This window comes from Mesocricetus auratus, unplaced genomic scaffold, assembly GCF_017639785.1.
Source record: "Mesocricetus auratus isolate SY011 unplaced genomic scaffold, BCM_Maur_2.0 Super-Scaffold_100008, whole genome shotgun sequence".
Lineage (NCBI taxonomy): Eukaryota > Metazoa > Chordata > Mammalia > Rodentia > Cricetidae > Mesocricetus > Mesocricetus auratus.
The window spans coordinates 1,768,914-1,796,787 of record NW_024429192.1 but is presented as its reverse complement, the minus strand read 5'-3'; the positions used below and the strand labels follow the sequence as shown (position 1 = coordinate 1,796,787).

The following is a 27,874-nucleotide window of genomic DNA, read 5'->3' as shown; positions in this document are numbered from 1 at the left end:
CTTTTACATTTATTTTTGTCTTGGAGACAGGGTTTCTCTGTGGAAATCTGCCTGTCTCTGCCTCTGGAGTGCTGGGATTAAAGGCTTGTGCCACCACACCCCGTCATTATCCTGTTTCTTTTTTTTTCCACAAATAAGACTTTTTATTTATCACTATTAAAAATCTGGATTTTTAAACAGATTCCTGGACTGGTGGTTCATATCCATCAGCTCGTTCAACCTTAGCACCTGTCTCATCACCAGTAGTTTTTCCAGAACTACCTCCGTCACCATGGAGCTCCATGAGTTTTCCCAGTTCAAACTTGGGTTTCTTCCGCATTTTTACCTTCCTAACGAAGACATCATGAAGAGGATAAATGGACCGGCGAGCCTTTTCTATGTCTTCCCCAATGATGTCTGGAATCAATTTATTAACCACTTCCTTCAAGTCGTTTGTCTGCACTTCTCTGGTCATGATTTCCATCATCTTCTTGCGGGTCTGGCGGACCTGCCGATGCTGTGCATAGGGGGTCTTGCGGATCTGGTTGTTGCGTTCTTTTAGTGAAACCAACACAGAACAGACGTAGCAAATGACCGTCGGTTGTCTTGACATCAACATGAGCTTCAATCATGGTCTGCCACTTTTTGACCATGGAACATATTTTGTCCCCGGGTAAGATCCATGCCATGGAAGTTAGTCAGACAGTTTTTGCCCTGAACATCCTCAGTAATTAGCTTGAATTTTCTAAATGCAACTTCGTCATTCTGTCGATCAGCAAGGCTCACTTCAAACACTCGACCCTTGAGGCCATCAGATGCAATTTTGGTTCCTTGAGTCCTGGTGACCAGCGTTTTCCCCAATGTTTCTAATATTGAACATTGCAGGGGCCTTCACGTCATACCAGTCTTTCTTCAAAAATGGATCACCCACATTCTTCTTGGCTCCTTCTTGCTGCCTTTCGTCAGGCACTATTCTTGCTGCCGAGAGAGCCCACAGGACAGAAGTAGAACTCCTGCGAGAACTTATGCCAGCTGGGCAGGGAGCCCATTATCCTGATTCTTTTTTTCATCCAAGCCTACGCTTATTTTTTAACACACTATAAACATTTTAGAGGTTTTACTTTATCTGAATCTGACTCTACTGTAAATCTTTATGCTTTTCTGACCACGTGTCTGTTATCTGCTAAAATCAAAGCTGCGGCTGTTTTAACTGCTGTCTTTCCAAGATCACATGGCGACTCCCTCCTCTTGACTACATTTCCCAGAATCCTCCTCAACTCCTAGTCCCACCTATCTTGCTTCCCTATTGGCCAACAGTGCTTTATTTATCAATCAATAAGACAACATATACACAGAAGGACTTCCCCCATTAGATACCCCACTTTTTAATTGGATCCTTTGGTGTTTTGGAGACTTGCTTCTTGAGTTCTTTGTAAATTTTGGAGATCAGCCCTCTGTCAGATGTGGGGTTAGTGAATATCTTTTCCCATTCTGTGGGCTGCCTTTCTGTTTTGTTGACTGTGTCCTTGGCCTTACAGAAGCTTCTCAGTTTAGGGAGGTCCCATTTATTAATTGTTGATCTCAGTGTCTGTGCTACTGGTGTTATATTCAGGAAGCAGTCTCCTGTACCAATTTGTTCAAGGGTACCTCCCACTTTCTCTTCTAAGAAGTTCAGTGTGGCTGGATTTATGTTGAGGTCTTTGATCCATTTGGACTTAAGTTTTGTGCATGGCGATAGACATGGATCTATCTGCAGTCTTCTACATGCCAGCATCCAGTTATGCCAGAACCATTTGTTGAAGATTTGTTGAAGATTCTTTTTTCCATTGTATAACTTTAGCTTCTTTGTCAAAAATCAAGTGTTCGTAGGTGTGTGGGTTAATATCAGGGTGTTCAATACTATTCCATTGGTCCGGGACATTAGTTTTAAAGAGACATCGTTTTCTCCATCATACCATCTCAGAAAATGGTTCTCAGACCTTAGGTTATATGGAGACTGACCTTCAGGCAATCAGTTGGAGGGTTACATGTGCCTGGTTCAAACCTGTTTACTGAGATGGCAATGGGAACCAGTACCATGGACTCCTTGAGCCAGGGTGGGAGAAGACACTTACGGTCCACAAAATGGTAACATACACTCAATAAAAATCCTACTGGGGAATGGTGTGGCCTCTATTGACTGCATGATACTGGCTGTGAGCTTTAGAGTCCCCATCTATAAACTGAACCGGGCAATAGAATCTACTGTGGATTCAATAGAAGAGTGTATCTGGCATGTTGGGTGAAGTACTTGGGATGCAGTAAACACACGGTAGAGGATGGATTTTCAAAAGCTAATGCTGAGAAAAGACTGGCTCAGCATGCAAAAAAAATGATTGTGGATGCTGCTAAAGCGTACCCAGGGGCCTGGGCACCGAGGAGAGCTCGCCAGATCCTGCGGCGATGTTCACCTGGTGGTCCTGTATACTTCAATTGAGAATTGCCTGAAATCATTTCAGGAAGGTTCCAGATGGAGATGTCCAAGCAGGAAATTGGGAAGCAGCCAGGCCTGGGGCAGTGTGGGAAACAAGGGAAGGGTAGCCACTTGTATATGTTATTTTCCCCATTGCTATGACAAAAATACCCAACAAAAACACTTAAGGAAGGGCTTATATTGGCTTGTGTTTTGAGGTGGGGTTACAGTCTGTCACGGAGGCAGGAGGACGGTAGCTGTTCACCCTGCAGTCACAGTCGCGAGATAGAGGTAGCTGGATGCAGGCTCCTTTTTATTCAGCTGTGGGCCTAAGACCTTGGGATGGTGCTCCCTATGTTCAGAGTAGGTCTTCCCACCTCAGTTAGTCCAATAGAAACTCCCTCGTAGGCACCGGCGAAGGCTTGTCTTACAGGCGATTCTAGATCTTGTCAAGCTGTCAGTCAGTATTGACTATTACTCAGCTCTTAACACCCCAGGACCAAATGCATGGGAGGGAGGACCCAGCCAAAGGAATAAGAAACAGAATTATGTTGAAAGGCTGCCTGGATGGGAGCCGTAACCTAAGATACCCTGTAGGAGGGCCATGGGAGAAACGGCAAGACCCCACTGTCCTTCCTTCCTTCCTTCCTTCCTTCCTTCCTTCCTTCCTTCCTTCCTTCCTTCCTTCCTTCCTTCCCAGTCTGCCTGGATGTAATTCCGTTCGTTACTCTGTGTGCCTGTGTGCGTGCGTGCCTTTGTGCATACATGCGGTGTGTGTGTGTGTGTGTGTGTGTGTGTGTGTGTGTGTGTGTGGCCTCTGACCTAGGCCCTGAGAAATCAAACAAAATGCAGGCTAGGAAGGAGTGTGGAGGCACAGACGTGACACCTTGTTACTGTGGGTTGCTGGTCAAGATCATGGCACCCTCTCTTGGAAGACGGCGTTGACCTTGCGTGGTAAGCAACTGGTGGCTGAGCTGCGTCTGATGTCTGTTACTGCATGTTCACTTGGCATCTATTGACTCTCACCGGATGGCCACAGAGGGGGCTCTGCCATGCTGCCACCTTCACTAAGAGGTGACAGAACGCTGTGTGGTCTCAAGCGCGGTTCCATGTACAGCGCTTTGCCGAGTCTGTGTGAGGCCCTGGCATCCACAGCCACACATGCTTCGAGACACTAGGACCTGGGACTCTGATAGGTACAGCTGGCTCACTTCTGAGGTGAGAATAGCCTCCATGGACTGTGCTGCAGAGGTGCAATCCACTGTGGCTCTTCCTAGTCATTGTTAGTACTCTTGTACAAAGCCCTCATGCGGGATTCCGCACAGCTGGCTCATTCCAGCTTTCTGTTTCCATCCTCTTCCCTCCCTCCCTCTGTCCCTCCATCCCTCCTCCCTCCCTTCCTCCTCTCCCTCTCCCCTTTCCCTCCCTCTCCCTTCTTTCCTTCTCTCTTTCCCCTTTTCTCTCTTTCCCTCCCCTTCTCTCTCTCTCTCTCTCTCTCTCTCTCTCTCTCTCTCTCTCTCTCTTCTTCCCTTCCTCCTCCATCTCTCTCCTCCCGTCTCCCTTTCTCTCAATCCCAATTCAGATCACTGAGCCTGCTTACTTTTTGTGCTCCGGGCAGATTTTCAATGCGAGGATTTGTACAGTTTTATTCTTGAATTCCCTTCCCAGTGGCCGCTACCACCGAACCCTCTGAGCGCTGCCTTTGGGTGGGAGGCGTCCATAGGTTTCCCACACCCACCGGCACTTTGCTCTCCATCAGCATGCTGAAATATTTTCACAACGCTCTTCAGCCCAAGGAGCCTACTGAGCCCCTCAAAGCCACTCCCAGGTGGTCCATGGTAGTGAGAACTGATGGGGGACGTCCTTCTGTATATAAGTTTCTCTTGTTGGTTGACGAACAAAGCACCGATTGCCCAATAGCTAGGCAGGAAGCGTAGGCGGGGCTACCAGACCAGAAGAAGGCTGGGGAAGAGGAAGGCAGAGGGAGGCTGGGAAGAGACGTCATGTAGAGACCGGGAAGATAGGACGTGCCAGGCGTTCTCTGGTAAGATAAGGCCATGTAGAAATAGCATCGATTAGTAGTTACGGGCTAATAATCAAGACAGAGCTAGCCAGTAAGAAGCCCTAGCTATCGGCCAACAGTTTTATAAATAATATAGTGTCTGTGTTTATTTGGGGCAAAGCGGCTTTATTTGGCGGGACAGAAAGCTCCATCTTCAGAGAACCTTGACCGTGCTCTATTGCTGCCCCTACCTGCTTCATCTCTCAACCACAGGTCTTCTGTCCCTTGTCCTCACAAAATGAGTGCCACCATCGAGTCATCACTAAAAACAAACAAAAAACCAAACAGGCACAAAATTGTTTCTTGAGTCTTGTCTTACCGGCTTAGGATGCAGCTCAGTTGGCTCAGAGCTTAGCCTGGGTTTGATCCAGGAACTGCATAGACCAGATGTAGTGGCTCATGCTGGTAACCCCAACAATAAGGAAGTAGTCGTAAAAGGAGCAAGACCTTAGGGTTATCCTTGGCAACTGTGGTTTTGTTTTGTTTCGGTTTTGCCGACTTGTAGCAACCTGTAATCACGCCCATGAGGAGCCTCAATGGAGGGCTGTCTAGATCAGGTTCCCCTGTGGGTGTGTCTGTGGGACTGTCTGGATTTGGGTGATTAATGTGTCAAGGTAAGAGCTTAAAAGTGAGAAGCTCTGTTCCCTGGGTGTGGGTCCTGAACTGTGAGAAAGAGAAGGTGTGGGTGTAAACACCCATGTGTTGTTCATCTTCTGTCCACTCTGGACTGTGGGCGTGACCAGCTGCTCCAAGTTCCTGCCTTGACTTTTCTGCAGTGATGAACTGTTACCTGGATTTGTCAGCGGAAGAAGCTCTCTCAAAACTGCTGTTGCCAGGGGACCCCCATCACAATCACAGGAAGGAAGCTGATGGGGAATGTTCTTCTGTGTATATATGTTTGTCTTTTTGGTTGATGAATAAAACACTGATTGGCCAGGCAGGATGGTAGGTAGGACTAGGTGACAAGGAGGATTCTGGGAAGTGTAGGCAGAGAGGTGTTGTCATGTGATCCCAGGACGTGATGTAGCTGGGCAGAAATGGCCAGTACAGACAGGCAAGCAGTGATGTTAGCTGGGCAGAATCGGGATACAAGCAGGGACAAACAGGAAATTTTGACACCTGCACCATGACCACTGCAACTCCTATAAAGCATTTAATTGGGGCAGGCTTGCAGTTCAGAGGTTTAGTCCACTATCATCATGGTGGGAAGCATGGCAGGCAGACATGGTGCTGAGGAAGGAGTTGAGTGTTCTACATCCAGGTTGGCAGGCAGGCAGCAAGAAGAGAGAGGCACTGGGCCTGGCTTGAGCATCTGAAACCTCAAAGCCCACTGCCAGTGACATGCTTCCTCCAGCAAGGCCATGCCCACTCCAGCAAGGCCACGCCCACTCCAACAAGGCCACGCCCACTCCAGCAAGGCCACGCCCACTCCAACAAAGGCCATGCCCATTCCAACAAGGCCACACCTCCTGGTAAGTAGTGCCTATGGGGGGCTGTTTTCATTCAAACCACCGCACCACCTATCCCCTCTCCTAGTGGTGGGCACCAGTCACTAGAGCCTAGAGTTTCTCGTTGAACACGCAAGAGTGCTGTGATTCTTTCCGTATCTCATCAGAGAGGCTGTGCAAATACCCCCAGGGTCAGAATCACCTGCGCTCACCTTGGTCGAGCTATGCCAGGCTGCGAGACAAGTCTTGCCTGTTATGAGTGGGCACAGTCCCATATCCCTGCTGACTGACTGACACCTAGGCTTATAGGTATGAAGTACTTTTCTTGGCATTAGTTTGACTGTTCCTGTTTGCTAAATGGTTTCCCTTATTGCTTCCCAAGCCTGCTTTTCTTTCCCCCCTTGGCCACAATGCACACCTCTGAAAACTGTGGGCATTCATTTGACGATGGGGCTGTGGTTTTCCCTCTAGTCCTCCGGAGTTTCCCTGTTCTTTGTTCTCGCGTCTGGGCTGCTGCCCTTGTCCCCAGTGACCTTTCTCAGTCTGGGTCTCCCATTCCACATCACCAAGTTTGCACATGTTACTGTAGCTGCTGAAGTTTAGCTTAAGAAGTCCTGCACTGGCCGGGCGTTGGTGGCACACGCCTTTAATCCCAGCACTCGGGAGGCCAAGGCAGGCGGATCTCTGTGAGTTTGAGGCCAGGCTGGACCGATAGCCTCCGAAACAATACAGAGAAACCCTGTCTTGTAAAACCAAAAAAAAAAAAAAAAAAAAAAAAAAAAAGAAAAGAAAAGAAAAGAAAAAAAGTCCTGCACCATGCGCAGTCTTTAAGTTATGGGCCTGGATCTCCTCCAGGCAGGGTTCTGTCTCCCTTTAAGTAGGAATTGCATTCGCCTGGGGCTCATCATTACATCTGTGTTGGGCAGCGTGCCCCCACACCTCTGCCATTTCCTCTGGGTTCTTACCACCTTCACCACGTTTACTGTCGTGCCTCCTGTTTTCTTGTTTTCTACTTTGTGTCTGCAGAATACTACCCCTGCCCCCCATACCTCTTCTTCTTCTTCTTCTTCTTCTTCTTCTTCTTCTTCTTCTTCTTCTTCTTCTTCTTCTTCTTCTTCTTCTTCTTCTTCCTCCTCCTCCTCCTCATCCTTCTTCTTCTTCCTCCTCCTCCTCATCCTTCTTCTTCTTCTTCCTCCTCCTCCTCCTTCTTCTTCCTCTTCCTCCTCCTTCTTCTTCTTCCTCTTCCTCTTCCTCCTCCTCCTCCACCTCCTTCTTCTTCTTTTTCTTTCTGAGATAGTGTTTCTCTGTATAGCTTTGGAGCCTGTCCTGGAACTCACTCTGTAGACCAGGCTGGCCTCGAACTCACAGAGATCCGCCTGCCTCTGCCTCCTGAGTGCTGGGATTAAAGGCGTGCGCCACCAACGCCCGGCTCCATACCACTTCTATGATGTGTTCCTCGGGCTGGAGTTAAATTCCTGCCTCTACGTCTTGAGTCTGGAAACTACAGGTACACGGCACTGTGCCCAGTACCCACTGGTTTTGGTTTTTGTTATTTATTTGTTTTTTTTTTAGACTCCCATGACTCTTAGCTCGTCTTAACATCTGGTGGGACTGCACTTGGATTAGAAAGCTGACTTAGCCCTCCATAGGCCTCTTTCCCCCTCCACTTGAAACATTTAGCTTTATCAAGTTCCTCAAAACTCTCCACTGGAATTTACTGCCCATGATCGTACTCGAGGGTGAAGGTGTAACAGAATCTTTGTTCTGCAGCTTGCCATCGAAGAGACATTTTTCATGGATCCTCGACTTGCTTGCGCTCACTCACAAGAAGTCAAGGGCGAGCCAGGTGGTGGTGGCGCACGCCTTTAATCCCAGCACTCGGGAGGCAGAGGCAGGCGGATCTCTGTGAGTTCGAGGCCAGGCTGGACCGAAAGCCTCCAAAACAATACAGAGAAACCCTGTCTCGTAAAAACCAAAAAAAAAAAAAAAAAACCAAAACAAACAAACAAACAAACAAAAAAAGAAGTCAAGGGCGAACCCCAGAGTCTCAGGAGAGTTTACCTCTTCTGCTCCTTTCCTCCACCAGTGAGGGTCTCAACAGGGCTGGGGGCGGGCCTCCCTCTCTTCCTGCTTCATTTACCTGGGAGCCCACACCCCCTACCAAACCAAGCCCAACACCCAGTCTCCATTCAATGCTCATTTCAGTCCACCTTTATTCACATTTGCTGTTCACGGTAAGGTCAGAAGAGTCCTTGAGCGATGGACCACTGTCATGCTTCTCTGGCCATAGAGTGAGTTTCTTGGTTGAAAAGCGACGTCCGACAGGAGATCAGGCATTCTGTAAGTCTCCAGACGATGGTGTTGGCAGAAGCATCGTGTGCAGAAGAGGAAAAAGCCATGACCATAACAAGTATCTACTCCAGTTAAGGACAAACTGTTGTCCTTTCCACAAAGTGGTCCAATGTAGTCAATCTGATACAAGGTCACTGGCTGGTCATCCCGGGTGTAACAAGCATTCTTTCCCGCCAACTTGGTCCCAGAGCCACGTGATGGGGGAAGTCCTGTGTATATGCCAATAAAGCACTGTTTGCCAATAGGGAAGCAAGATAGGTGGGACTAGGCGTCCAGGAGGACACTGGGAAGGAGAAACACAAGGGAGTCGAGATGTAACGCCATGGGGGTAGGAAGCCCGGAAACTTCTCCGGTAAGAGACATACTTAGATTAACAATTATGGGGTAATTATTTAAATCAGAGCTAGCCAGTAAGAAACAAGCAAGGCCAACAGCTTCATAATTAATATAGCCTCCTGTGTGTTCATTTGGGACTGACGCGGCTCTGGAACCAGGCTGGCGGGAAGGCTTCTCTTTATAGCCACGCCAGTCCCAAGTGAGCATACAGGACACTATTAATTATGAAGCTGTTGGCCATTTTCTATGGTTTCTTAATGGTAGCTCTGACTTGATTATTAACCCATAATTACTAATATATATTTTTATAAGGTCTTATCTTACCGAGAACACCAGACTTGTGCCCTCTCCTCCTGGGATCACATGGCGACTCTCTCCTCTTGACTACATTTCCCAGAATCCTCCTCAACTCCTAGTCCCACCTATCTTGCTTCCCTATTGGCCAACAGTGCTTTATTTAATCAACCAATAAGACAACATAAACAAAGAAGGACTTCCCTCATCACCTGGGGAATAGTGCCTTATTTGGTGAAGACAAGACATGCCCTCCCCCCCCATCAGTTAGAGGCTCAGTGTTTTTCTCTGCTTCTGGCAGATCCGGCACTCATCAGCAGCAGTAGCTAAATCAGCCTCGGTGAGTGGGAGTTCATGCTGTCAACCCTAGGCATAACCCCGGTCTCTGCCACCTTGGTTTCTTTGTTAAAGGCCATCAGGCAATGGCAAAGGTGGCCAAGGAAAGAGGGTGACTGCCTACCGATAGGTCATCCTGCCTCCTTCGTTGTTGAAGTCCTCTTCTGCTTAAGTCAGCTTTTGATAGACAATTACAGAGGATACACAGTATCTTCACATCTTTTGCTGGACCAAAGAGATCTATCCACAAACTTCTTTCCCAAGTGTCTTCCTCACCAATTTTCCGATCATGTCCCTTCCAAGTCCCCGGCCATCCAGCCATTCGTTGGCTACAGCCCACGAATCAGTTAATAATCGAATATCTGGCAGTTTCTCCTTCCAAGCAAAATGTACAACCGTATGTACTGCCCAAAGTTCTGCCCACTGTAAACATTTCCCCCCACCCCCCAACAGCCTTTTTCAGGGTCGTCCCAGAAAAGGGTTGTAATGCTACAGCTGTCCACTTCTGTGTGGTTCCTGCATAACACGCAGAAACGTCAGTAAACTGGCCCTGGCTATTTTCTTCCTCAGCCATCTGACCATAGGGCTGCAGGTGCATTCTTGGCAGCAGATGGCTTTGTAACGGGGAGTAAGAACAATAAGTAACTTGCTTGTTCCTTCAGGACTTGCTCCAGCCCAATCACGTATATACCACTTGCCTGCGTTTTTTCAAGTTCTCGATGGTGGCACTGAATTCCGCAGTTCCTCCAGGGACTCGATACTGGCTTTGGTTCACTGCTTCCTCTTGCAGAAGCGCCTCCGAGGGCTGGCTCTCAAGACCACTTCCTTTGGTGGTGTATTTGGGTCTTCGGGAATGACCTCTGGGGGATGACGTGGAAGATCTTCAGGAGCTGGTCCTAGACAAGGGCTCCACGTGTTGCCTGGCTCCCCAAATCTCCCATCCTAAACAACTCTTTGGTTCCCCGGATGCCAGTGTCACATAATTAGAAACGGGTCTGGGGTCATTGGAAGATAAACCACCCATTCCAAAGTATGTAGACAAAACAAGAAATTCTACTTCCGTATTAGTACGCCGCATCGAGCGGGCGAGCCCACGCAGGGGTGCAAAGGGGCCCCAGTGCCACCACTCCAAGTGGTCGGAGTTTGGCCTTACTTTACATGGCTATCTCTAATTCGAAACGGCCAGCAGAGGCGGAAGGATCTCTGATTTCAAGGCCAGCCTGTTGTACATAGTGAGTTTCAGGACAGCCAGGGCTACCCGGAGAAACCATGTCTCCAAAACCCAAAACACCCAACCAGCCAAACCACCCCCACGACAACAAGAATCACAGATGATACACAAGTCTCAACTTGTGAGAGCAGTGTGCAACCTTGAGTGTGCAAAGCATCCTTGAACACATCTTCTGCTCCTGAGAAGTGCTGATCCTGAAGGAATTTGGATTTAGGCCAACCTGCTTCTTTACATTTTTTTTAAATGGAGTTTTGTCTTATTTAATCCTGCGTTAGAAAAGGCAGCTAATTCCTTTCTCATTTCCCACAACATCAGACTGTGTAACGGCCTTGAGGTGTTTTTTTTTTTCCTTTTTCTTTTTTTTTTTTTCTAGTGTGTGCTTATGCCAACCCATAGCCGTATCCCTTTGGCTGATTTGTTTTGGCTTACTAGACCAAGCAGCATTCTTGCTGTCCATTCATGTAATTGCATACAGGAAAGGCCATTTCTCTTTACCTCTCCTTTAAAGAACTCTTTGCTGATCTTGGGTCATGAAGACTTCTTGTGTGTCTCATTTAAGAGTTTTATACCTTTTTCTAAAGTTGTCCTATAATCTACCTCGAGTTGGATTCTGTATGACAGGAAGGGTCATGCAAATGAACGTGCAAGCATTGATTGTAGTCACATCCAACAGCAGAGACTCCAAATGCATGGAGTCTAGGTCTAGGCTATGCCATCACACAGTATAACCTTTTTTTTTTTAAGACTGGAAGTTACAGACAACGCAAGGTTCAAAGCAACTATAATTGCTGAAGAGATCAACACAATTAAAGAGAAGAACTTGCTTCCACTCTGGGAAAACATCTTGTAAAAAACGCAAATCCACTTGAGAGTGAAGTCCAAACTGATAACGCTACTGGAAGAGTTCTCAACTAAACAAATAAAAAAATATAAAAAAATCCACCTAGCAAAGCGTTTCCCTAGGATCAGCACACAGTGACAGAACAGTGGCCCAAGGAGATCAGGCTCCACACCAAGCTGGCAGCAGAGCTTGGCAGCATCAAGCACAAGTCACTGGTTTTGCAAGCATGGAAGATGCAAGACGGGGTGGTGGTGGTGGTGGTGGTGGTGGTGGTGGTGGTAGTGGTGGTGGTGGTGGTGGCTGTGGAGTCTTGCTTCACAGTTTCCAGAGTCACCAAGGTCAGAATTTCCTGCCCTGAGGCTCCGAGAGATCGTGTTGTAAAGCTGTGAGGATGAAGTCAAAGGTGCAGTGAAGACACCAGATGTGGGTATAATGCATGTCTGCTGCGTATGTAGACAGGCTCGCCTTGATCTGTATATAGAGAAAAACAGGGATATATGTAGGTTTTCAAGTTAAAGACAGTAGCGAAAGATCTCTTCATGCTGTCCGGTAGGTCCACGTAAGCTTGTCTGTGTGGCTTGTCTCCTGGTGGGACCTAGGATGCCTGTGGGGTATGCCACAGTCAGGACATGTGTTTCCCATGTTTCTCACACAAGTATGGGGGGCAGGGAACCACACGGTTATTTGACTTTATCCCCAGATATCCCCTTTATAGCCTGATGATAGTGGAAGTAGCTTCCTGCTTTTAAAAATGTACTGTTAGTAGTTTCTGTGTGTGAGTGTTTTGCCTTCGTATATGTCTGTGTGCCATAGGTGTGCCTGGTGCCCACAGGAGCCAGAAGAGGATATCAGATCCCCTGGAACGGGAGTTACAGATGGTTGCAAGCTGCTCTGTGGGTGTTGGGAACTGAACCCAGGACCTTTGGAAGAGCAGCCTGTGCTCTTAACCGCTGAGCCCAGACTTCTTCTTGCTTTTGAGACTCTTTAAAAATCTTGAATGTGATTTCTCATTGCCCACAAACTTCTCTATTTTATTGGCATCCCTCCAGTGTATCTCTTGTTTTTTTGCTATTTCCATTGCTTGCTGAATCTTGCTGTTTTTTTTTTTAAACAAAAGATCCTGACTACAGACTCTTGAAAGAGACAATAACTTACAAGGAATAGAAATGAACAAATAAAATGCTGAAAAGGCTTGCAAATCATACAGGTAAAGCATCAAGAGGAGACAGGAAATCTACACAGGAAGACTGCTGGAATTGAACTTAGGGAGTCAGATGAGTGATTTGTGTGTGTGTGTGTGTGTGCGTGCGAGGGTGCACATATGCATTTGTGTGTGCTGTTTAAATGGGATGAGGTGAAGCAGGGATGTAGGATTTTCAAGGGACCAGTGGGGAAGAGGGCTAAAGGATTAAGATCTTTCTAGAAGAATTAGCTATTAGCCAGTAGCAGAAGGAAGAAGGGAAACAGTGTTCCTCAGTCTGTTGTCTGCCGAAGAGGAACTTCCTGTTCATGAGTGCAGGATAACACCGAGGGAGGCAGACTCAGGGGAGGTAGGAGGAGCTCTAAAGAACGCTTAACCAGGCGAGGATGAGCCCTGAACACTCCAGTGTTTTTGAGTCTTCACAGAGATGCCAGAGACTCAGTGTGACTTCCCCTCTTAGGACTCAGAGGTAGTCTAGATTGATAAATTTCAAGTCAGGCCATGGAAGCTTCTGGAATGGTGTGTGAAACAGATGGCTCCCTAACATTTGCCGAGGAAACACTGAACACTCTGTACAGCTTTGTATTTTTTTCTTTTTTTGTGAGTGAAGTCCTTGACACATGGGCTTTACTTACCTTCGTGCGTTCACTAATAACTCTAGGAATAATTTATGTCTTCCATTTGATATGAGACTTGGGTATCTCATGGAACAGCACACTCTCCAAGTGGCTAAATGACATTTGGTCGTATGTTGACAGTAGTGGCATTTCAAGCAGACCTGGAGATGACAGTTCTGAAGCTGAACTTTACATGGAAGGGCAGCCTATGTATTTGTAAAAAATACATCGTCTTACCTGTAACTTGAGACAGTAAGTATCTTGAGGAATAGGGGTTTTTATGTAGGGTCCGGGAGGCAAGTTCTTAACTGATGATTGACTCGCCTTGAATGTAGATGAGGGGCATGGGATCCTAGGATGGTTTTGTTGTTGTGTGACTTTTTCTGGGGAGATGGGAACAAATGTGTATCCACTCCAGATAGGGCACCAACGACAGATCTAAGGATCGCTACCACTTAGTTTAGGTTAGGGTACCAGTTAGTTTTTTTTGGGGGGGGTGGGGATAATAGATGAGGAATGGGGAATGTTTACTCACAGGAGGATAAAGACACCTATGTCCTGAAAAGCCCAACACCAGCGTGGGTGATGACTCACAAAATTTCAGGATGTGGGGAATGTAACGAATGGATGTGCATCGTTGACACGGGCTTGGCCACGTCAAGGACCAGTGCCTAAGACCCATGGGAATGGCAAAACCTTCCGTAGGCCAGGCTCAGGTTTGGCAAAGCTTTCATCTAGGAGCGAGGCTCAGAGGGATGGCAGAGTCTTCCTCTGGCCCATTTGTGAATGCTGGAGGCGTGTGGAAGCTCGAACGTTTAGGAACAATTGACCAGAGTGTGTAAAAAATCCAGCAGCTCCAGCCTCCTCCTCCAGGATGCTTACAGCTCACCTACAGAAGCCGCCTCCTGAGACTAGCTAAACCCGCCCCTCTGTGCTGAGGTTCCTGGTTGCTACGGGTAGTAAGTGTGCTTCCTCAGAGCAAGCACAACCCACCTGGTCCCAGCTTTCCTGTACAAGTGGCCGCGTGTCAGCCCTCTCTTCCTTCCTTTGTTGCCCCTAGTCAGGTCAAGGTGGCAAAGCCATGCTGGGTGTGGTACCCAGATGCCCTGTATGACTCTCGGGCAGCAGCTGCTACCTCTTCCATCACCTGGAGACGGGGCCTTGCAAATCGTCTTTTGCTTTCTCTCGGGCGTTCTTTGTATGATTCATTGGCTTTTGAGTCTTACAAGCCTCCCTCCCAATCTGCAGAAGGAAGGACTCAATCAGGGCAGGATGCCTGTGCAGTGTTTTGCTTTGACGACGGATGAGGATGAGGGAGGTCGGTTTATGAGAATGCAGGGTCACAGAAACAGACGTGTTGTAGAGATCTGGGGGACCTCAGCCAACGACCTCGCGTATCGCGGCTAGTCATTTATCAGGATTTATTAAGATTTACCAAGTGATAAGCTAAAAGCAAAAACAAAATGCAGAATGATTTGTGAAGCAGATCTCCTCAACCCCAGGTTTGGCACAAACCATACCCAAACACCTGTTTTCACAGAGAGACCCTTTATTCAGTGTGTGTGTGTGTGTGTGTGTGTGTGTGTGTGTGTGTGTGTGTGTGATAATAAAAGTTAAAGTGACTGCTTAGCAAATTGCCTTGTATATATATATACATACATACATATATATATACATATATATATTTGTTTATCTTTTTGAGGGCTTCTCTGTAGCTTTGGAGGCTGTCTTGGAGCTCCCTCAGTAGACCAGGCTGCCCTCAAACTCACAGAGATCTGCGTGGTCTCTGCCTCCTGAGTGTTGGGACTAAAGGCGTGTGCCACCACCGCCCGGCATGGGTATAATTTTTAAGAAGAGGAATGGGTTGTGTTGGAATGGGTTAGGATGCGGTGGTAAAGGAGGTAGGGTCCCACAGAGAAGGGGAAAGGACAAGGAAAGGGGGCAGGGGGCATTTGTTCTGGAGGGACCAAAGACTGCCTCTGGATAGAGGGGGAGACCGATAGGGTTCATAGGCCAATGGGAACCCCTGTGTTAGGATGAGGTGTGTTTAGTTTTAATTGCCCATGTTAACTAGGTGAACCAGAGTGGGTTTTTGATTGCGGGACTTTGGTAGTCAGCCTCAGGGGGAGGAAGTGGCCAAAAGAAGGACATAGACCTTGGTGGCTAGCTTTAGGAATGTAATCTAACAGTTTTTTTTTTTTAAATCAAGGCAGAGGGAATGGGGGAGAAGAGCAAGGCCTTCCAGAGAGAGCCACATGCTTGAGTGGGCTAGTGTCCCTCCAGTTTGCAGACCCTGCAAAGTTGAGTGGAGGGGCCTGAAGGATGGCTCAGTGGGTGGAACACTTGTTTGCTGACCTGGACGACCTGAGTTGGGTTATCAGAGCCCGCATGTTGGAAAGAGAGAACCAACGCCTTCAAGTTGTCTTCTGACCCCCCCATGCGTGCTATGGTGTGTGCACACCCCTGGGGGGGGCAAATAAAAAACAAAACTGAGCGAAATACCAATTGAACGTTGAAGATTAAAATGTTTTTCTAAATGCTGGAACATTTATCAAAAACTGATAGGGGATTTATAGAGTAAACACACACTTAGGCAATTAAGTTTTTTTTTTTTGTCATTTCCCCCAATGTCTGCATGTGCTGTATTTTTGGCTACTTAAAAGTAAATGAAAGGAGGGAGAAGATAAGGCTCAACAAGCCATTTTGATGGGAAGGTGGTCTTCACTCATTCCTATCACTGCTAGGAGTAGACAGACCACACCTAGAGAACCGTACCCACTCACATGCGTGACGTGACCTCATGATTGCTTAGATGAGCTCAAGTCCAGAGACGAAATCATTGCTCCCCAGAACCCTAAGGGTGCAGGTAGAAGAAAGAAATTTGGGGTGAACCTGTTAATGGTCTACTAGATCAATGCTGACCCCTGAGACAACTGGCCTAACTCTGCCAGAAAAATGGTAAAATACAGATTTCCAGGACCAACCTAAGATCACAGCCAGCTTCAGGACTCTGTTACATGGGGCTGGAGACACGGTCAGAAATTAAGGGCACAGGCTGCTCCTCCAGAGGATCTGGGATTGATCCTCAGCACCTGCACGGCGGCTCACAACCGTCTGTGACTCCAGTCCCCGGGGATCTGACACCGTCCCCTGGCTTCTGTACGTATGTGGTGCGGATATACATGGACGTGATGATGTAAGGGCTGGTTCACCAAGAAGAGCGACGGCCTGTGCGTCTGAGTTTCCCACGGGGCGAATGTAACGGAGCTGGGAGTGACATGGATGAATCTGTAATTAATTATACTCTGGGAGAGCATAATTGACAGAGCAAACATGCCAGCAAGGGTTTGACTGGTGTTATGGGCAGTCTGACGTCACTGACAGGGTAAGACAGCCTACTCTCCAGCTGCTTGTGTGTGTACATTGGCTTCAAATGCTTGCACATGATGGGCCAACAGATGATTCCCCAGCACACTAAAAATGATCAGAATGATGAAACATGTATTCTTAGACCAACACGGGAGCCAAAGAAACCAGTAGCAGACAGGCACATCTTTAAACGATCCTCAAGCATTTGGAAATGATGACTAACCCACATGTCAAGAGAGTGAATAGAGAAATCAGAATGCATTCTGTCTGCACTGGGTATAGAAGGAGAAAAAGTTGCAAGCATCAGTACCTTTTTATAGAAATGGCAGTTGTTAAAATTCAATTTCGCGGGATACAGGTGCAGAAACCCAACAAGCCCAGGCTGGCGAGGTGTTCTCCGGGGGTAGCAAGCTGCATGCTGCATAAATCAGAATCTTAAGTTAGCATTCTTTCCACGCTGTTATTAAGTCAAAGCAGCGTCTAATTTTTAATGCTTCATCCCGACCAAAAGCATTTCTTAAAAATCCCCCTCTTCCCCTTCTCTGTGAGTCAGTGGCCTTCCTTCTTATCCAAAAGCTTCAAGCGTAATTGACCAAGGAAATTCAATTAGTTCTAGCTGAAACCTTTTCCCTTCTAGTGCTGCAGTTTCAGTATGAAGGTTTCACTTAACAATACACGGAGAGGTGAACTATCAATGTTTATCGCCCCCACTGGAAATTCTATTTTGCTTAAGATTTATGTAAGTGCTTAAAAGTCTCTATCCAGAAACTAGAACAAAGGACTTTGAAAATAGGATTTATTAGTTTTTTTCCTTTATTAAAAAAATGGGGGCTTTGCTTGAGTGTTTGTCTGTGTACCACACGTGTGCAGAAGCCTGATGAGGTCTATAGGCCGGCAGTAATGAATGAATTAACCAGACCCAGCAGAATAACTGATGGCGTTTTATCAGGGAAAGAACTCACACAGCAACAACAAGTAACTGTTGCAGCACTCCAGCTCCAAGGACATAGACTCTGCTTCCCCCATGGTCTCCGTGACCCGAAGGGGCCCTCGATTTCTGATCCTCTCCCTTTATGGGGGCCTGTCTCCACCTGTAACCACGCCCAAGGGGGCATGGTCATTGTTACAGGTGCTCAGGCAAATGTATTGCTATGGAGGTCAGAGCAGGGCATCTGATACCCTGGAACTTGAATGCTGGGGACTTAGCATGGGTCCTCTGGGAGAGCAGCTAGTGTTCTTAACCACTGAGCCACCTCTCCATGCCCAGCACTGATTGATTTTCTTCTACTTGCTAACTACCCATCTGAATGAGAGTTTGCAGAAGATGACAAAGTAGGATGGGAGAATGGGAGGAGCTTCCTTGGGAGGTGGCATAGCAGTCCTCCAAGCTCGGCTTTCCCTGACCCGGGACAGCAGAAAGATTTTCCCGCCAGGGTCAGAAGGCAAAGCCCAGGAAAAAATCAACACCAACTAAGACTAATAATCGAAGCTGACCGAGTGCTCTCAGGAGTGACTGCTAGGTCTCAGGGAAGATTGCCACCAGAGTTGCAAAATGACCCGTGAGCTGTGAGCACCCAGCTCTGCAGCCTGCGAGACACAGGAAGCTGAGCGTTCCTGCAGAGCTTCTGGGAGGGCATGCATCCCCAGCCTAGCAACCCCAGGAGGCTCTCTCTCCAGGCAATGGCAGAATGCACAAAGACCACCGGTACTAAGGAGTAGGAAGCTAACTCTGCCATGCTGACAAGGACAGGAAGGGAGTCTGGGCACTGGGGACACATTGATTTCTGACTGCCAGTACCATAAGGTAATAACGTTCTCATGGTTACCGATCATTGAGTAGGGTCTAGACGGGCTCCAGGATCCCTGCCGGAACCAGCCAGCATCCACGAACGCTGAAGTCTCTGTCAGAAGATGATGGGATATTTGCATAAAGCCCACGCACACCCTTCCACACGCTCAGCCATCTCTGCGAGAGCTTGCACAGCTAATACAATTTGAATAGACACTGCACTGTATGGCTTATGGCTTGACAAGAAAGTAAGGTCCATATATTCAGAACAGTACGATTCCCGAGTTGGTTGGAGTAGAAACCGCAGGTATGAAGTAGTGGTAGAGTCCTGCTACTTTCCTTATTGTGTGCCTCCCTTGGTAAATCATGGTTTTTAATTTTTTTCCTCTTAAAACTGTCTTTACATGGACACAGAACAACTACAGGCATGGTGTGGGGGCTAATTTTAGGTTAACCTGACCCAAGCTAGCTATAAGGGTGGAGCCCCAGGTAGGCAAGCATGTTGGACATTTTCTTAATTGGTGATTAATAGGGGGAGGCCCAGCCCATTGTGGGTAGTGTCCTCTTTGGACTGGTGGTCCTGGGCTCTATAGGAACACAGGCTGAGCAAGCCAGTAAGCAGCACCCCTCCCCCCATGGCCCCTGCACCAGCTTCTGCCTCCAACTTCCTGCTCTGCTTGAGTTGATGCCGGGGACGGATAATGCCAGGGTGCTGTGCAATGGTAGACATTGAGCTTCACTGACCACAGAGGCTGACAGAAATGAGGTTGTGGACTGTTACATTGAAGTGTGAGTGAGATAAACCCACAGCAACCATAACCCTAGCATAGACACTCAGCTTCTAAAGCTCCCTTTCCCTCTCTCTTTGATACTGAACTGGTGTGACTCAGGGAAGTACTTAAGTAAAGCAAATGAAATATTAGACCGGCGAAGACTTTATAGTTTCTTTTCGTCCTTCTTTCTGGAGAGTCCCAGGTTGTGTGGGTTTACTGATGGCTTCTGGTTGGCTAGAAACATTGAGTTTCCCCTTTTTTTTTTTTTTTGCTAATGCAAGCGTTTGCTGTTTGCAGACGTAGCATGAGACCAACTGTCTTCAACTGTGTCCCTCCATGGGACCTCAAACACTTGCCATTGTCACAATTTGTGAAAACACACGTTTAGACATTTCATCGTGCCTCAGTCTACTTTTTTTTTTTAGCCAGAGGCCTCAGGAGGAGCCATCCCTGCTGGCATCTCGCATCTCAGATTTCCAGTCTTCAGGACTGGGAACACATGAGTCTGATAACTTCACTCGCTAGGCAGATAGCACAACACTTCCCGTGTCTCCATTCTAGTTTCTGGGTAGTACATTAGTGTCTGTGACCCCTCTCCCCATTGCCACGGTGAAGATGGTTATATCCTTTCTCAGCTGACCCCCTGACCCAGCCTGGGAAGCCCCAAGGTTGTGAGCCAGCATGGGAAGCCCCAAGGCTCAGTGAGGCACAACGGTGACCACAAATGTGGAGATACCTAAGTCGGGCTCAGCCTTGGCTGGCGATGGTGGTGGAGGAGAAGCGACTCGTCTTCCAGAGGGCACGCGGGGTGCGTAGTCAGGGGAAGCCTCCCTCAGTGCGTGGTCAAGAGGTAGGAGGGGGAGCCCACGGGGAGAGGAGCTGGCTATCCTACGTGTGTCTGTGTGTTTGCCTCAGCTGGTCTCCCGGGTAGGAAGCAGGGGGTGGGGCGGGGTGCGGTGGTGGTGTCCTCCTGGTCACTCCCTCTGCATCAGAAGTCCCGTGTGCCCCATTACCTTCTCCTGACAGGTCCCCACTCTCAGCCTCCTTGGGTCGGATGCCTTTTCCATAAGGGGCCAGGCTTACACCACGCATTGCGTTTTTTATTCTTAGTGTTCGGCTCTGCCTCTAACACTTCAGCAGGTGTGGTGGGCAAACGTGGTTTGTGCTTATGACTCTCTGACATTGCGCTGTTGGTTTTGTGGAGTGGATGGTGTCTCAGTTAGGGTTTCTACACCGTAACCAAAAACAACCCGGGAAGGAAAGGGTTTGTTTGACCATGCAGCTTATAAGTCCTCTTCGGAGAGAAGACAGGACAGGGCCTGAGCAAGACACTGCTTATTGGTTATCTCCTCATGGCTTGTACAGTTTGCCTTCTTTTAAAAAAATTCATGTGATATTTAGTCATAAATTTTGGTATTAAAATATGATTACTACAAAAGTAATAATTCTTACAGTATTTCAAAATTCATCCATAGTCCTCACTTTCATAAAAACCATAATTTGTTTTAAAATATTCTCACAGAAGAAAATTGAGAAAACACAGAAATACAAAAATGGAAAGCAATAGCACTTTTTACATGTTAAATAACAGAAAAGGCATTGATGGTTTTATGGGCTCCCTTTTTAACTGCAGAATTCCAAATGAATTCAGAAGTTTTGTTTCCGTGTTAATTCAGTTATCTCCTCAGATGGTTTAGAAGTTAGCATATCTTCCTGTCCATGTTAAAAAGTATAGAATGTAATTAACCTTCAGGCTTCACTGGAAAGCTTTTGTAAACTATCAAAGCAACCAACTTGCTTTCTTATACAACTCAGGGCTACCTACCCAGAGCTGGCACCACACACAGTGGGCTGGGCCCTCTCACGTCAAGCAGTCTGGCAGGGCATTTTTTTTTTCAATTGAGGTTCCCTCTTCCCAAACGCCTCTAACTTGGGTCAAGTTGACATAAAACTAGCCATTACCAATTAAGGTGCAAAAACCAGGCAGTGTTTGCAGCAGGCACTTTAAACCTGTGTTTGGAATCAAAGGGGGGAGGCAGGTAACCTGAGGTTAGGGCAAAGGGTGGCTCGGAGTTACCCAGTAAGCATATTCTCCATCCTGGTGCTTTTTAGGAAGTCTTGTGGTAGGTCAAGCATAAAGGTATACACGATAGCTTGCTCCAGGCTTGTCCTGTGGGGCACAGTCAGAAGAGCCGGGCAGAGTAAATTATTGACCAAGTCCTTATCAGTGAGAGGATCAGGGCATAGCAAAGTGGCTTTTACCATCTGTTAAAAGAGTAGGTATCAGGAAACTAATAGTGTGGACTCAGTGATGCGGTCAGCTGGGCTCCAGACTCTGGAAACACTTTCTTGCTCCAGACACTCGAAACACTTTCTTTGCAAAATAAGAACAATGTTTCTTTCAGTGTCTTCTCTAAGATTAAAACTTCTGACTTGAGCTGGGTGTGGTGGAATTCCAGCACCGGGAGGCTGTGCCAGGAGCATCTGACAGTTCAAGGCCAGCCTGGGCTGCTTACTGAGTTCCAGGCTTTCACCGCAGAAAGTGCCAGTTCTCATCTCCATTTTGAGACCAGGGTGGTGTTTTCTTTGTCTACAGGGCAGTCCTTCTGGCCTGTTTAAGCCTTTCTTGTCTGTTTTATCTATCTATCTATCTATCTATCTATCTATCTATCTATCTATCTCTACTTATCTATCTATGTATCTATGTATCTATCTATGTATCTATGTATCTATCTATGTATCTATGTATGTATCTATGTATCTATCTATCTATCTATGTATGTATCTATGTATCTATCTATCTATCTATGTATGTATCTATGTATCTATCTATCCATCCATCCCCCATCTAACTTTCCTGGGTTAAATGACTTAAGCCCAGCAGTTTAACTCATTCCAGAATCTTCTTCATCAGCTGTATAACACAGCTCACTTTTACACAGGGGGAATTCCTTGGTGGTTGGCAATAGCACATCCCCGGGAATGCGTGAAAACGCGGTGTTTCTGATTCTGCAGGGACTTGGGCCCTGCCAGGGATAATAGCGTGTTTTCATGAAGCCCCACCAAAGGTGCTGGTGAATATTCATGGCACCTATTTTCCAACAGTAGCTCAGGTGGTGACACCATTTCCCAGGTTCCCACCATGTCCAGGTGTGAAGTCAGCAGTCAGATGGGTGAAAATGCCGCCCCCACTAAATCTGGATAATGATCAGAATGAGACACATGCCTTGTTTGTGTCACCCCCCCTCCTCTCCCCGAATCTGGTCTCTAGCATTCTTTCCCGGGGCTTCCAGGCAGCCGCCCTTCCTGCCGATGGGACTCTGTGTCTGGGGGCAGCTGGGCTGGCAGTACTGTCCGCGTCCACCACCTTCAACTGAAACACCTGTTCCCACTTGCAGGCGTCCCTCTTCTTTATACACGCCTTTACCTTTCCACGCGTGGCCCTGCCGTGTCTTAGCCAGAGATTGGTGGAGGGCAGACAGATGCCAGCTGTGTGCGTGTGTGTGTGTGTGTGTGTGTGTGTGTGTGTGTGTGTGTGTGTGTCACAAGATGAAAACTACCAGAAGAGGGGCTATGCCCACCCTCCGACCCCCTCCCCTTCCCCAGTGTGCCTGTTGCAAGGCCAGGTTCTGAGGATGGTGGTGGCGTCCGAGGGGTTTCCTTATTATAATGTCTTAGTCAGTGTTCTATTGCTGCGAAGAGACGCCATGGCCACGGCGGCAACTCTTATGAAGTAAAATATTTATTTGGGGCATTGCTTACAGTTTCAGAGGTTTCGTGGTGGAGGAGGTGGGGGAGGCAGCGCGGCTACATGCAGGTGGGTAGGGCGGGGAAATAGCTGAGAGTTCTATGTCTGGATCTGCAGGCAGCAAGGAGACACAGACACAGACACAGACACAGACAGACAGACACACACACACACACACACACACACACACACGCACACACACACACAAACGTCAAGCAGTTTCACTCCCTAATGACCAGTCAATCAAGTAGAGGAGCCTATGGGGAGGCATTGTTATTTAAACCACAACACTTAGCATGCTCCTCCTCACTGTTTAACATCATACAAGTTGGGGGACTTCAGCTGTGTGGGGTCCCTGTCCCTGAGCAGGGTATGGGCATGTGATCTGAGCAGCCCTAAAGGGTGCCATGCAGGGCCAGGAACAAATAGGCCCCAAGGACAAAGTCACGGAGTCAGGGCAGATAAGGTTAGCTCGTGATGTGGGTTTTTTTGGTAAACAATGAGGGGTTTCCTAGTAATACAGGGGTGAGTAAGTCAGGGACAAATAATGCCAGGGTTTTATGCGATGGTAGATGGTGTCATCACTGGCCACAGAGACTGAAGAGTGGCGGATCAGAAATGTGGTTGGGGACAGATTGTGACCTCTTATGTGCGTGCATTTCTGGCTAGGGCAATCATGGTTTCTGTGTAAAGGGCTTGACTTCATGAGGATGGTGCTAACAGGGGAGCTCATGAGGGAGGTCCGCCTGGAGGATGCTGCAGAGAGAGCCCCCTAACCGGGGAGAGACTTCTCGGTTGCTCTTAGAACAGAGACGTTTGGGAAGGAATGGCTAGAGTTTGTGCAGGATGAGGAGGACACGAGGTCCCTAGCCCAGTTGTCACAAGGATGATGGTCCCGCGTCCCTAGAAAGGCCAGTCTAGACGACTGGGTACAGCTTGCAGGAAGGACCTTGGTGCATCTGTGTCCTCTGCTTCCCAGCCTCTCCATGTCATCTGTCTGTCCAGTGTTGACTTCGCGTGGGTCAAAGGCTCTCTACGTGGATGCCCAGCCACTCTGTGTGGCGTCCTTAGCCTGCCCAGGCTCCAAGGAGATGCCACCAGCAGAAGGTGTGTGTCTTGAGAGGGCTGAGCACACATTGTCATCTATGGCAGGACCTGAGTGACTGGCTCTGCGTCTTCCCACCCGAGCCTTGTCAGCTGGGGCCGGCGTGTAAACCAGAATCAGGGTCTATGGAAAGGAACGGGGCTGGAACTTGTATTTGTCTTTTCTTCTTTTGATATAGCCAAATGCCACAGACTAGGCCACTTGGAAGGATTTGACACTAAGTGGTCCGAGGGCTTCATCTGCTGAGGGGGTAGGTTGGGGATGGGGGCACGACTCTGTAGTCTCAAGGCAATGCTGGACGCTAGCTACATGGTGTGGTAAGAAATGTAAGGAAAGATGGATTTTATAGCCGACCTGACATTCTCTTAGTATATTCATTCACTCTGTTTTTTTTTTTTTTGACATAGGGTCTCATGTGTCCCAGGCTGGCATTGAACGTTTGCTGCAGCTGAGGATGACAGCTTTTGCTTCCCAAGTGCTAGGATTACAGGAGTGCACCACCACACTTGCTTACAGTGTATTGGAGATGGTGCCCAGGGCTTTGCATGCACTCTGTCAACTGGGCTACTTCCCCATGAGACAATGAATGGGCTGCCCTGTCCAGGAGGACAGAGCCTCTCAAGCTTACCCCTCTCGGAAGCATACCTGGTCTTGTCTCTTTGCAACTCACCACTGGGGTCACACGGCACGGTGTCTCTTACAGCTTGCTGGTTAGGTTCCAAAGCCACCATTCCTGGGCTGCCTGAGGGTATGGCATGCTGTCTTGTCTTGGAGAGCAGCGGTCTAGGCCCAGCGGAATGTAATACAATTACTGTCTCCCGAAAGCACATCTATTTCTAAGTACAGTAGTTGCTCTCTGTCCCCTAGACTTGGGGGCAGTGTGGTCCAGTTCCATAAATGTAGAAAAGCCAACTGTATGCAGACTGTCCCTTCTCAGCCTGCCTGGGCCACAGCCCGGTGCCTCTCACCCACAGAGGGTCAAACTGCCAAAAGAGGAGTCCCAGGTAATTGCAGGAATAGGCACCACACACGTTTATGCGGTCATTCTCTAGGTTTCCTTTTAGAACAACTTTTACCCAGACAGGGATCTTCAACATGTCTATACAACACACTCTTCGAAAAATGGGTTTCAGCGTCCCATGACAGTGGAGAAGGTCACACCCCTCAAGCTGTTCCTTAGTATCCTCGATTCACGGTCAAGGCTCCGAGAGAGTCTGCGATGGAAACTGGACCTGTGGGCTGGGAGACGATGGCTCAGTAAGGAGAGTGCTCGTGGGCAAGCGTGAGGTTCTGAGTTCAGAATCCCAGACTAAGTACTGGGAGCATATCTGTGATCCCAATACTGGGGAGAGCAGAGGCAGGAGGATGCCCAGCTTCCTGGTCAGCTAATTTAGCTAATGAGTGAGCTCTGGGTTCAGTGAGGAGACCCTGTTTTTCTCCACCATTATATATATATATATGGTGGGAGCTGTAGAGGACACCTTGTACCAGCTTGTAGCTTCCACATGTCTGCACACACGTGGGCACTTGTACCAGACACCTATGTCTGTGCACATGCATGAAAGCATACAACACACACACACACACACACACACACACACACACACACACACACACACACACACACCAAACTGCAGATTCCCTATTGCTTGTCAGGACACAAAACCCTGTTTGCCGTTTTGCATTAAACTTGTGTTTTCATTTTATGCATATACGTGTTTTGCCCGAATGTATGTCTTTAAGCATGCCTGGTGCCTAAGGAGGCCAGAAGAGGGCAGTGTATCTCTGGGCTGGAATTTAGACAGTCGTGATCCAACATGTGGGTGCAGGGAACTGAACTCTAGTCTTGGCAAGATCAGTAAGCACTCTTAACCAGTAAGCATTCTCCCCAGGCCCCTTCTTTTGCACTTTTTGCTGACTATAGTTTTAGCACCTGGGTTAGACCACTGTAGACATGGTCATAGCGCATCCAAACTGGGCTAACCTTTAATGTCATGTTGAGAGCCCGTGAAAGAGCCTTGGGCAGCCCTGGAGCCGGAGTGGGGGTAACCCCTGACCCGTGGGGGGAATGTCAGGTATCTTCTGCCTTCATGGCCCATTTCCATCCTCCCCCACCTTCTCATTAGAATTTTCTTTACTTATCCTACTTCCTGATATTTTACCTCAGATGAAAGTAGGGTAATTAGTTCCTTGTCTCTGCTTTTGACTGTGTCTCATCTGCCTTCTGGCTTAGCTGTGAATTACGTCTTTAGGGTTTTTTTCCCCCTTTGAAATGAATCTATGCTGTTAACCTCCACCACCCCACCGCTCCTGGCTGGTTTCCCTTCTGTCACTGGAGACTTCAGACTCACTTATTACCGTTAAGAAGCAAGAAAGGGGCGTGGAGAGATGGCCCAGTGGTTAAGGACCCTTAATGACTTTATGCGAACCAGAGTTCAGTTCCCAGCACTCCCAAGGCAGCTCACAACAGCTGTAACTCCAGTTCCATTGGGACCCAACTCCCACTTCTGGTATCGACAGGCACCCGATGTACGTGGTGCGCAGAAGATGAAGATGGCGGCTTCTGTCCCTCCTGGTCCCGCAGCCGTTTAGCCCCAAAATAAACAAATGGATGCTATATTAATTATTAATTAATTAATTAATTATTAAACTGTTTGGCTGATGGCTTGGGCTTCTTATCGGATAGCTGTCTCCCCCCCCCCCCCCCCTTTGTTTTTTACGAGACAGGGTTTCTCTGTATTGTTTTGGAGGCTGTTGGACCAGCCCAGCCTCGAACTCACATAGATCCGCCTGCCTCTGCCTCCCGAGTGCTGGGATTAAAGGCGTGCGCCACCACCACCCGGCTAGCTCTCTCTCTTAATTACTAACCCGTTTCTAGTAATCTATGTATTGCCACGGGGCTGTGGTTTACCCATAATCTGACATCTGACGTGTTACTCCTTCTCCGCATAGCGTCTCTCCATGGCTGCTCCTCCCTGTCTTCCTCTCCTCAGGTAGCCCCGCCTATACTTTCTGCCTGGCTACTGGCCAAACAGTGTTTTGTTCATCAGCCAATAAGAGAAACATAAGTGCAGAGGGACATCCCCCCCCCAACACACGCACACAAGATAGAAATAAACCTTCCAAGGAAAGCTAAGAAGGAATTAGGCACCCTGATGAAGTAGCACAGCATTCGTTCCTCGTTGCTATGATGCTGTTTTACCTTGGCCAATGCTCTGACCTCTCTGAGCCCCTTTCTCTCATCTTCAGAACGCCATCTGCTTCCCAGGAGTGTGGCGAGAAGGAAACGAGTTACCGCGCCAACACTTGGAATCGTGAATGGCACGGTTATTCTAGTAACTAATGACAACAATAACGATTGATATTTTGGCTTTAAAAAGGCATTTAAATACGTTTTCCAAACAGCCCCTGATTAACCCCCCCCCCCCCCCCGAGGTCTTACTCGTCAAGACGAACCACAGAAAACGTTTCTCCCGTCACGGTGTTATTCAGGTTCACCAAGTTGCATTTTTTTAAAATTTATTTGCGGTGCGCACAGTCACTCCAAGGACACTAGTGTGGCAGAGTGTGAGGAGAGGACCCAGAGGGCTGGGCCCTGCTTTCCACTCCTTCCTCTTCCTCCCAAATGGCTGCTGGCCATCGCTAACACGTGGAAGGCTTGCACTTAGAGGTAACAAGAGGCCATGGGCTCAGTCACTAGTGAGTCTCAGTTTCAGGTGTAAATAATACATTCTGCCCGCGGGTGCCACGTTCTGGGAGGCTGTGCCGGCTGCCTGTAAACAGGGCTTTGTCAGCCGCAGCTTTCTGGTGGGAGATGGCAGATCTTCAAAGGCTCACTTTGGCGCCTTACCCCTTAAAATTTTTATTAGCATATGTCGACTTTGCAAGGCGGTGTTTCCTGACCTCCTCGTGCCAATGCCCCGAGTTCCTCTACGGTTACC

The 27,874-nt window shown here is 48.0% G+C and overlaps 1 long non-coding RNA gene and 1 pseudogene across 1 annotated transcript; both read right to left on the bottom strand.

Annotated features, from left to right (window-relative positions):
- Window positions 1–128: 128 nt before the first annotated feature.
- Window positions 129–20,172, bottom strand: LOC121141833 (annotated as a pseudogene).
- A 2,677-nt stretch (window positions 20,173–22,849) lies between these two features.
- On the bottom strand, window positions 22,850–27,823 carry LOC121141853. Its single transcript, XR_005878775.1, has 3 exons — window positions 27,376–27,823; window positions 24,579–25,172; window positions 22,850–24,056 (listed from the first exon to the last, which is right to left on the bottom strand). It is a non-coding gene; the product is annotated as an uncharacterized LOC121141853 (long non-coding RNA).
- Window positions 27,824–27,874: the final 51 nt, after the last annotated feature.